Raw genomic sequence first — 11,812 nt, forward strand, 5'->3', positions numbered from 1 at the left:
TGTACTTGCTGAGTATCTTTTGAAAATGTGAACGGACAACCGTGCAGTGCATTTATCTGGTCTGCTTGGTAGATTAGGGTTAGGCTGCATTTAGACAGGCAGTCCAATTCAGATTTTTTTTCCCACTAATTGGTCTTTTGACCAATCACATCAGATATCTTCACATCAGATCTCTTTCAGAGATGGTTTGATTGGTCAGAAGACCAATTAGTGAAAGAAAATCTGAATTGGGCTGCCTGTCTTAACACAGCCATATTGATATGGCTTAAATTTTCTTTTAAGCCATACCAGATGAATTGAGTTAACACTGGTGGAGGGGAAAAAAGTGCAAGGCAGGGTTTTAAGAGGAGGCCATTGAGCTAATCATCACTACTCCAGCCTTCCGAGTGCTTGGCAATACAGTAGCACAGACACAGACAGGAACTATCAGCCCACTCACCTGTCCTATCCGCCACTGGCTGGAGGAAACAAGAGAAACAGTCTTTACATCCCTCTAAGGCTTTCCATCCTTCCTGCGTGTGCAGTGTTCTACCTCTATCTCTTAATTCAAGTAAAAAAACATTGTGCTACAAAATGGGCTCACAATTTCACTGTGTGCATGTTGATAGTTCTGCTTTTACAGCCCTTGATCATAAAAAGAACAGCCAAGGAAGTCATAGAACATTTTAAAGATTGCAACATTACGAGATGTGTTTGATGTTGCTTTCTGTTTATAGTCAATTTCTCAGAGACCATATTATTCCAGAGTGTTGGATGTTCACAGCGTTGGATGTCCATTGTAATCCTTGATTACATCCTTGATTGCATGCAGTTGTTTACTGTGGTACAAAGCCAATGGTTTACATCCAAGGGAAAAAGCAAGATATCTGTCAGCAGGACAAAAGACACATTCCCTGCTGTCGATTCTTACAAGGCGATGCGCTATCTTATCCCAAAGCACATTTGCATGTGTTTAAAACCAGTGACAAATGTCTGAAACCAATGCTGGCACAGATTTAGCGGTAACAGTGTTGTGTTCAATACTTATCTGTGTATTGCAGTCTGACCGCAACCCAATTTTTTTCTGGGTCTGGTCTTGTTTGTCGTTGATAGGGATGAGAGTGACAGTTTGTGCGAGTGTGACAGTTTGAGAGTGACAGTTTGTGCAACAGAGAGTTGCGATATAAAGATACATATAAAAATGCATACATAGTTGACAGCACTAGAACTGCAATAAACATTTTATTCTAAGAGGAGAAAGAAAGGAAACAGAGAGGGAAAGCATAAGAAATCTGTGATAAATCACCAACCATTTGAGTACGCAATTATTGAATGCCAGTCTCAAGATGCTGCAAAATCAAACAAGGCAAATAATTGTGCTTTGTTTATCTGTACAGTATGTGTGTGTGTGTGTGCGTGTGCGTGTGCGTGTGCGTGTGCGTGTGTGTGTGTGTGTGTGTGTGTTTACACTGCATCTTATGCTTTGTTTCATGTGGTGATCCATCAGCCGGCTGGCTATTGTATCACACTGCACATAATTCATTTGGGGATTCGCGCAAACTGATTTCTCCAGAGACCTGCACCTTTAGTTTGTTAAAGTACATAGCATTTACTTTATAAATCAAACTAACAACTTCGTAATGTAGCAGATGTACGTAATATACATCCAACAGTCTATCCCTCAGGTGTAGCCTATTAAAGTAGTGCCAGGTCTTTATGATTGCAAACCACCAGGACAAATGTCAAGAGCTACAGTATGGGAGTGCACTCACAGTGCATTACCTTGAAGAACAATATCATCATATTCTCAACTTGGAGTTCACTGCTAAAAGCAACTGATTGCAGCTCTAAAAAATAGAGTATTTTTTGCTAATTCCAACCCATTGTTGATGTAAAATGTTTCCTGGGAGTCCTTTAAAGCCATTGTGCCATTTCTCCCAACATTGTCTTCCATTGTGGGTTTTAGCCATCATCATGTCAGACACCACAGTGAGACGCTTCAACAAAGGAGAGATGCTCATGCATGCCAATGACATTGGTTGCAGCATCAGAGGCACCTCAGTTACAAACACACTCCTCGAAATGTATCACACTGAGAATGCTAATGACACCAATGCCCCACAAACGCAATTATCATTGTTTAAAAAATATATATTTTGCAAGTAACATCCATGCATGACAAGTCTCCTGTCTCAAGGCTTGTTCGTCCCATCCGGTGCTGTCAAACTAATGAATGCTTCACCTTGTGAATCAAACACAGCATCACAAAACATGACAGTTTGAAACTGTAAGTAAGATGGAACTACCATTGTTAGCAACACACTTAAATCCATACATTCATATTCAAAGGAATATTAATATTCTAGCCCAATGGAGCTTGACTGGGTGACATTTAGAGGAGAACGACAGGTTGATGTTCATCGTCTTACTGTAGAGGTCACAGATTGATTCAGAGAGGTTTGCATAGTTGAGATATGGCCCAGAAAATATACTCTGAACCAGTATCGGTGCGTGGGTAAATTCACTGGGGAAGCCCCATAAAGAAAAGCCATATTACTACCTATGTGTTGTGGTAATTGCATTGTTTGCTCTATAACCTGTTAGTTCATATGCCTTGTGACTGTGATATATAGGCCTAAAGGCCGAGACAATAAGAAGACACAGTGGCAGAATAAACCTTTGTTTTATCACAAAACCAGATAGCAACCTCTGTCCAGTGAAGTCCACAAAGCATATTGCATGTACAGTAACAGACAGTTACAGTTGAAGTCGGAAGTTTACATACACTTAGGTTGGAGTCATTAAAACTCGTTTTTAAACAACTCCACAAATTTCTTGTAAACAAACGATAGATTTGGCAAGTCGGTTAGGACATCTAATTTGTGCATGATACAATAATTTTTCCAACAATTGTTTACAGACAGATTATTTCACTTATAATTCACTGTATCACAATTCCAGTGGGTCTGAAGTTTACATACACTAGTGTGTGCCTTTAAACAGCTTGGGAAATTCCAGAAAATGATGTCATGGCTTTAGAAGCTTCTGAAAGACGAATTAACATAATTTGCATCAATTGGAGGTGTACCTATGGATGTATTTCAAGGCCTACCTTCAAACTCATTGCCTCTTTGCTTGACATCATGGGAATATCAAAATAAATCAGCCAAGACCTCAGAAAAAAACTGTAGACCTCCACAAGTCTGGTTCATCCTTGGGAGCATTTTCCAAATGCCACGTTAATCTGTACAAACAATAGTACACAAGTAGAAACACCATGGGACCACGCAGCCGTCAAACCGCTCAGGAAGGAGACGCGTTCTGTCTCCTAGAGATGGACTTACTTTTGGTCTGAAAAGTGCAAATCAATCGCAGAACAACAGCAAAAAACCTTGTGAAGATGCTGGAGGAAACAGGTACAAAATTTTTTATATCCACAGTAAAACGAGTCCTATAACGACATAACCTGAAAGGCCGCTCAGCAAGGAAGAAGCCACTGCTCCAAAACTGCCATAAAAAAGCCAGACTACGGTTTGCAAATACACATGGGGACAAAGATCGTACTTTTTGTAGAAATGTCCTCTGGTCTGATGAAACAAAAATAGAACTGTTTGGCCATAATGACCATCGTTATGTTTGGAGAAAAAGGGGATGCTTGCAAGCCTAAGAACACCATCCCAACCGTGAAGCATGGGGGTGAAGCATGGGGGGCTGCTTTGCTGCAAGAAGGACTGGTGCACTTCACAAAATAGATTGCATCATGAGGAGGAAAATAATGTGAATATATTGAAGCAACATCTCAAGACATCAGTCAGGAAGTTAAAGCTTGGTCTCAAATGGGTCTTCCAAATGGACAATGACCCCAAGCATACTTCCAAAGTTGTGGCAAAATGACTTAAGGACAACAAAGTAAAGGTATTGGAGTGGCCATCACAATGCCCTGACCTCAATCCTATGAAAAATTTGTGGGCAGAACTGAAAAAGTGTGTGCGAGCAAGGAGGCCTACAAACCTGACTCAGTTACACCAGCTCTGTCAGGAGGAATGGGCCAAAATTCACCCAACTTATTGTGGGAAGCTTGTGGAAGGCTACCCGAAACGTTTGACCCAAATTAAACAATTTAAAGGCAATGCTACCAAATACTAATTAAGTGTATGTAAACTTCTGACCCACTGGGAATGTGATGAAAGAAATAAAAGCTGAAATAAATAATTATCTCTACTATTATTCTGACATTTCACATTCTTAAAATAAAGTGGTGATCCTAACTGAACTAAGATAGGGAATTTTTACTAGGATTAAATGTCAGGAATTGTGAAAAACTGAGTTTAAATGTATTTGGCTAAGGTGTATGTAAACTTCCGACTTCAACTGTACATGACCTACAGCATGATCAACCAAGTTAATGTTTCCGACATATTCGGACCACTTAACAACTATTGATTTAGAACCACAGCGAGTTACCACAAGTTGCGAAGAAAACAGGAGCTGCCTCCACTATTCCAGCACCATTTCATCATCATTGTCACGTTCCTGACCGGTTTTCTGTTATTTTGTATGTGTTAGTCGGTCAAGGCGTGAGTTTGGGTGGGCAGTCTATGTTATGTGTTTCTATGTTGGTAAAGGGTGACCTGATATGGTTCTCAATTAGAGGCAGGTGGTTTTCATTTCCTCTGATTGAGAGCCATATTAAGGTAGGTGTTTTCACATTGATTGTTGTGGGTGGTTGTCTCCTGTGTCTGTGTTTGTCGCGCCACACGGGACTGTCTCGGTTTGTTTGTACGTCCGTTCTTTTGTGTAGTCATTTTCCTGTTCGTGAGTTCTTCGTTGTATGTAAGTTCGCATGTCCAGGTCTGTCTACGTCGTTTGTTATTTTGTTAGTTATTCAAGTATAGTTCGTGTTTGTCTTGTTCAATAAATTCATTATGTCCTATGACAACGCTGCGTTTTGGTCGAATCCTTGCTCCTCCTCTTCGGATGAAGAGGAGGAGGAAATCCGTTACAATCATCACCTATGCTTAGTCTAATAGAGTGACAACTAAAAGATACTAAAAACAATTTAGTCCAGTCAACGTAAGCTAAATATGATGTGGCTGTCCATGGTTCTGATGTGTGTGTGTGTGTGTGTGTGTGTGTGTGTGTGTGTGTGTGTGTGTGTGTGTGTGTGTGTGTGCATGCGCGTTCGTGCAAGTACAAAAACATGTTGACTCACCCTACTTGTAGAGAAATTCCAATGCCATCCTCTTCTCTTTCATGTTGACAAAACATGTCATACAGTACACGCTTTTAGTTTTTGGCTACTACTTGGCTAAAATGCTTGCTCGCTAGCCTAACTTCCATTCATGGGCGACGTTAGCTAGTTAACATTAGCCTTCTACATCTAGCTACATATTGAACTTCCATCCTCTCAGGCCAGGGGCACAGCAATGTATGAATTAATGGTTGGGTCAGAATCTCGTTATAATCAGTGGCGACCCGTCATTCAGGGCAGGTGGGGCACAGCCCCACATGTTTTCCATGTTATTTTGCCATTAATACTTGTCACATATCAGGTTGCAAACAATGTAAAAATAAATATATCATTGAGTTAATAATGCTGCATACAAACATGGTCTCTTTTTTGTTTTCTTGAGTAAGGCAGCTCCAAAATGCAGGTGTTTCAGCCTAGCTCAGTGCTTTCTGTGGTGGTGGAGCAAGCCGGCAGAAAATACGGAGCGTTGCGCTGTGATTGGCTCAGTGTTCTGTCACTCATGAGGACATTACGTCAACGCCAAGTCTAAGGGTGAGCTAGAAAATTCTAGTCCCTTGGGTGCTGCCATAGAGTTACATTAGAAGTGCCCATCCGAGAAGGCTCAAGGTCATTGGCCACAGATCAAATCACAATATATCTACAGTAGCTTTGATTGGACTGATCATGGCAACATCATACTTTCAAAATCTTAGCTAGCATTCATCATCATCATGAATCAAGTCGACAATCTACTGGCAAATCCATGTTAATCCTTGTCATATGAAGAGAAATAATGAAGAGAAATTATAGATAAAACGTATCGGTGCTCATCGGCCATTGGACATAAACATTACACAACAACTTGGAAATCGCAAATTCAAGGAATCAGTTGCTAACCTCAAGCATTGCAAAGCAATCATTTGCCTGCTAATCAGTGGGGTGGCTGTGTGGTGCCAAGTCTAAGTTTAAAGGTCTCTTTTCCTAGTTTAAAATTATAAGCCTTCAACATTGGCTATGCTGTCAATGAAGCATGATTTGTGTCGCGCTCAAAACAACTGTTAACTCGGAACTGCAAAATCTGACTTTAGTGAGTTCAAGACAACTGTCTTGTATGCTGGATAAAATATGCCAGGGAGATATGTATACTGTAGCTAAGAAAGTAATACTAAGTGTGTGTTGTGTAGTAAGCTGTTAGTAGCCCATGTGCCTCACCCTAATAATTTTGTCTATTTTTCACCTCTTAATTTCGCCTACTGTTCTGACTTGGTGTTGCACATGTAGCCTATAACCTGTTTTTGAGAAGTCTAATCATCGGATATTGTAAGAACTTTCATTGTCTGCTTATATGCCCCCTTTATTTATCCCACGGTTCTTACTTGGTATACAGATAGAATACTGTAAGAACAGCCCATGTCCTGAATTCTGTTGCTGTACATTTCAAAAGTGCTGTTGAACAAATAGTTATATTGACATCGTCCGTCCTAGCTCGCTCATTAATGTCTTAATCTAAATTTTGGATCGCCTCTTATCCACTTGTCATCCCCTTATGCCATAAAATGTACATCTCAACTGTCAGTAGAAACCGCATTTGTTTAAGCAAGTGAGCCATATCAGCTATTTTTTTTAAAGAGCAGTAAATGAGGCTGAATGAAATGTTTCGCTGCCAGACAAGGCTCCGCTGACTGATTGCCAGGTGTAGCAGTGTTGGGACTGCTTTTGGGACTGCTTTTGGGACAGCTTTATGTAGGCCCTAACCGTTTGTGGGCACCGTTTGTCACTGTTTCAGTGCAATTAATGCATTGTTTAGTGTTGTGTTGTAGCTTTGCTGGAATGCAACCCACATTTTTTTGGGGCCCCACCAAGATCTACATGCTAAAATCGCCACTGGTTATAATAATTGGCCAGTACAGAAAAATAAGTAAAACCTCAAATCTAAATCCCTATTTCCATCCAGTGGTAATTTAGGAAAGGGGCAACTTTAGCTAGCTGGCTAGCTAACCACCGGAGGACAACAATACAACGATATGCAACAATTCAAGTTTTTCTGTCAATGACATATGCTCTCGACGGGATTTGATAAGGAGTGACGACAAATTCAAGCAGGCTTCCCTTGACACTTTTTGGGTGCGCCAGGACCATTCACAGATGAGCTCACTCAGTTTAGCTCAACGCTGATTGGCAAATGTTTTATACTTTTTTTGTCAAGGGAGGATATATGCTCGCTGGCTTTCCTTGCCTTCAATGCTACGGGCGGCAACAATGTCAATCTCGTTTGGACCACATAGCATCAGATAGATGGCCTACACGTAGTGAGACAGAGGGGCGCTGTTTCACTCGCTCAGATGCTTTCTCCTGTGAGATATGTTCAGCCTCTTGTGAATTGAAGAACAATTATGAAACACAGAGAGAAAGATAAATTATTTTATGTTTTGAAAAAAATAAATTGTAGATTTTTGGGGGAAGCCTGGCTTTCCTTGGCATCCATGACTACACCACACTGCTGTGAATAATATCTGACTGTGTTGAGATGCAGCGAAGAACTCCTCATTCTGTTTTTTGGCTACAGTATGTGGTTAAGGCAATGTCTTCCATTTATTATTAGTGATTCTTGAATCCAAGTCTGCTTTACAGCCATGGGACTGAGTACCTCATGAAATCAGATGTGCTCTGAAGGCAACAGAAATGAATGCCTATTGCTCCCCGGTGTACAATTGGATGGACATGCGTGAAATACAATGGAGGCAAAGAAATGAACCGTCCTTAGCTACAATGCCTTAAGTTATCTATTTGGCTAGTTCACGTTACCACAATAGGCATAGAGAATGAGAAGAATAAGAAGAATGCCTGCAATATTTTGTCACCAAGTTCAAAAACACACATAAAATGTATCTAATCTGGACAGCCTTTTTTGCTATGTTTTAAATCCCGAACCATGTGATTCCAATAATCTTTTCATGTTTGAACACATTAAAAGAGACAGCAAGTCTAATAATAAAGACATCATTTAATGGTAAAAGTGAATGACTTTTTAATGTGGCATGAACACAACCACTCATGATGCTTTCATCTGATTGTCAAACAAATCACTTCAAAAAGTAGGCTATCTGTGCATGTTCAGCCACTCCAAAATAATCCAAACAGTGCAATGTATGTACACTTGCACCATTTGATAAATGGAAATAGACATCTGTTACAAAACACCATAGTGTTCCTAATGACATGAACTTCAAATTGGTCGGTAAGCAGTGATGTAATGGTAAAAAAAATAGGTGCTGGGAAAACTCTGATTGCCGGTTGCGGTAAAACAAAAGTAACGCTAGCTATACTTTCAATGCATTTTTCAGAAAAAGGTGGGTAAACTGTGTTTAGTTGCATTTACCCTCCACTAGCTCTACACCACTGCCGGTAGCCAAGGCAATTTTACACACATGAACAAACGCAGAACAGGTAGCTTACATTCAATATAATACACGATTTGAATCAAAACACGTTTGCACCTTAGTTCATGATTTTTCCATAATTCATGAGTTGAATGCTTGGAGTCTTCACAGATCATGTGACAACACTAACTTTCTTTCCTTACATGAATAACATTTATGACATTTAACAATTGAATTAGAACATTGAACTTAAACCCTGTATGATTCCTGGATCTTGGAGATCTCAGAAAATGCACTGTAACATTTAATTACATTTCGCCAAGAAAACAGTTCTCAAGGGCACATAAATCCAAAATATTGTAAGCCTATGCCATTGCAAAATCGAATGCTTCTAACCGAAAGAGTCAAATATAGGCCTACTGTCATTAACGTTGGATGGATTGGATGCACATTGGTGTCTAGCTGTACATTAGGCTAGCTGTCTAATGATATTGGTGACCATCATCAGCTGATCCAGTAAAGAAAGCAAATATTGGTGGAAAAATAATAAAGCTAAATAAATTGTCTACTTTTTCTGACCACTGACGGTGCAAAGAACACCAGTACCCATGTGCACTTGAAAAACAAAGCAATGAGCGCTCTAAACAGCTGACTGACAAAAGCAAACAATGATAAATCAACAGATAAATCTAATGCATTGGAATAAAGGCTATTTTTATCAAGGACACATGGCAAACAAATGGCAAAAGTGAGCAAGTACAAAGGGAAAAAGATGCGTTTAAAGGAGCTCAGCTGAGGCCGAAATGCAGCGGACAGGGAGACGGTTTGTGCAGCCATGTAGAAATAAATGGTTTAAACCCTGACAGAGAGGTAGGGGTGTTCGTTTCATTTGGAAGCTGTTATTTTCATATTTACCACTGTAAAACATATTTTCCACTGCATATTAAACAAATAGGCGAATGGTTAAATTAGCATTATTTGGAGACCCCACAAAGTTTGACTTTTGTTGCATTTAGGGGAGCAAATGTCTCATTCAAGGGAGCTGAGGCCCCCTGGCTCCCCTGTATTTCGCCCCCCCCCCCCCCCTTGATTACAAACATTAGCTGCTACCCAATATCTGATCTTGACTTTTGATACATACAAACCGATCACTCTAAAAGTGTTGTTTGGGAGTCTGACAAAATGACTGCTATTGAAACATTTACTTGGCTCTACTTGAGTGATTGTGCATTTTACACATGTCGATAGATTTTGTTTGTCCTTAATCTTATGACAGTATGAAATAAAAATATATGGAGATGGGTAATTTATTTTATGACTGACGTTAAATCAAGGTCAGTGTTGTTATTCCCACTACATAACAGACAACAGATAACATTTTTGGATGCCCCCGGTTTGACTATCTTAAAAAGTTTGTGTTCAAAGTGGTGGACTTGAAGCAAAACCTGACATAGAAACCAAGGTGGTACAGTGTTGACAGTCTGTCTGCCGATATCAGAATGCTGAAAAGGGAGAATAGTTTGGAAAAGCTTTTTCTGTCTTTTAGAAATACTTTGTGGGATGTGCACATGTGATCTGATTCACTAAGCTAAGGACCCTGGGACTAAACACCTCCCTCTGCAACTGGATCCTGGACTTCCTGACGGGCCACCCCCAGGTGGTAAGGGTAGGCAACAACACATCTGCCACTCTGATCCTCAACACTGGGACCCATCAGGGGTGCGTGCTTAGTCCCCTCCTGTACTCCCTGTTCATTCACTACTGCGTGGCCAAACACGACTCCAACACCCTCATTAAGTTTGCTGACGACACAACAGTAGTAGGCCTGATCACCGACAACAATGAGACAGCCTATAGGGAGGAGGTCAGAGACCTAGCAGTTTGGTGCCAGGACAACAACCTCTCCATCAATGTGAGTAAGACAAAGGAGCTGATCGTGGACTAAAGGAAAAGGAGGGTAGAACAGGCCCTCAGTAACATCGATGGGGCTGAAGTGGAGCAGGTAGAGATCTTCAAGTTCCTTGGTGTCCACATCACCAACAAACTAACATGGTCCAAGCACACCAAGACAGTTGTGAAGAGGGCACGACAAAACCTATTCCCCCTCAGGAGACTGAAAAGATTTAGCATGGGTCCTCAGATCATAAAAAAGTTCTACATCTCCACCATGGAGAGCATCCTGACCGGTTGCATCACCGCCTGGTATGGCAACTGCTATATACTAGGCGGTGTCAGGGGAAGGCCCAAATAATTGTCAAAAACTCCAGTCACCCAAGTCATAGACTGTTCTCTCTGCTACAGCACGGCAAGCGGTACCGGAGCGCCAAGTCTAGGACCAAAAGGCTCCTTAACAGCTTCTACCCCCAAGCCATAAGACTAATCAAATGGCCACCAGGAGTATTTACATTGACTCCCCCACTTTGTTTTTACACTGCTGCTACTCACTGTCTGTTTACTATCTATGCATAGTCACTTTACAAATGACCTCGACTAACCTGTACTCCCGCACATTGACTCTGTATCAGAACCCTTGTATATCGCCTCGTTATTGTTATGTAATTTTATTGTTACCTTTTGATTCTTATTTTTTTTTTACCTCTGTTTATTTAGTAAATATTTTCTTAACTTTATTTCTTGAACTTCATTGTTGGTTAAGAGCTTGTAAGTAAGCATTTCACAGTAAGCTCTACACCTGTTGTATTCAGTGCATGTGACAAATAAAATGTGATTTGATTTTGATTTGATTTGATTTGATTCACCGTTGTAGGAAAATCATATACATTTACCTTAGTACCACTGCCACACACAACCCATGTCACTCCAAGCAAAAAAATCCTTAAAAGGTTTTATTGAGAAATCCATTTCCAATGTCACTAGACAGATTTATTGGAATGCTGTGCTGAAAGAGCCCCAGTGTACCAGTACGATGAGCCAGTAAAGTGACAAAATGTACAGTAAATGCACATGCTTTTTAACTGAGTACTGGCGCTATTTAATTCCTCCCTTAGGTCTTCAATCACTCACCCATCCATCCGCCTGACAAACACAATTTTCACTGACTCAACATGACTACCATTAAGTTGAAAGCGGAAAGGTTTTGCATTGGAGCGAGGACAGTAATCAGACTCAGACAGGACAACCAGCTATACAAAGGATAATTTATGTTAGGATGACACCAGAATGGAACCCAATAAACATCTTTACGATACAAAATTAGATTTTT

The sequence above is a fragment of the Salvelinus alpinus genome, chromosome 9 (assembly GCF_045679555.1).
Source record: "Salvelinus alpinus chromosome 9, SLU_Salpinus.1, whole genome shotgun sequence".
Taxonomy (NCBI): Eukaryota; Metazoa; Chordata; class Actinopteri; order Salmoniformes; family Salmonidae; genus Salvelinus; species Salvelinus alpinus.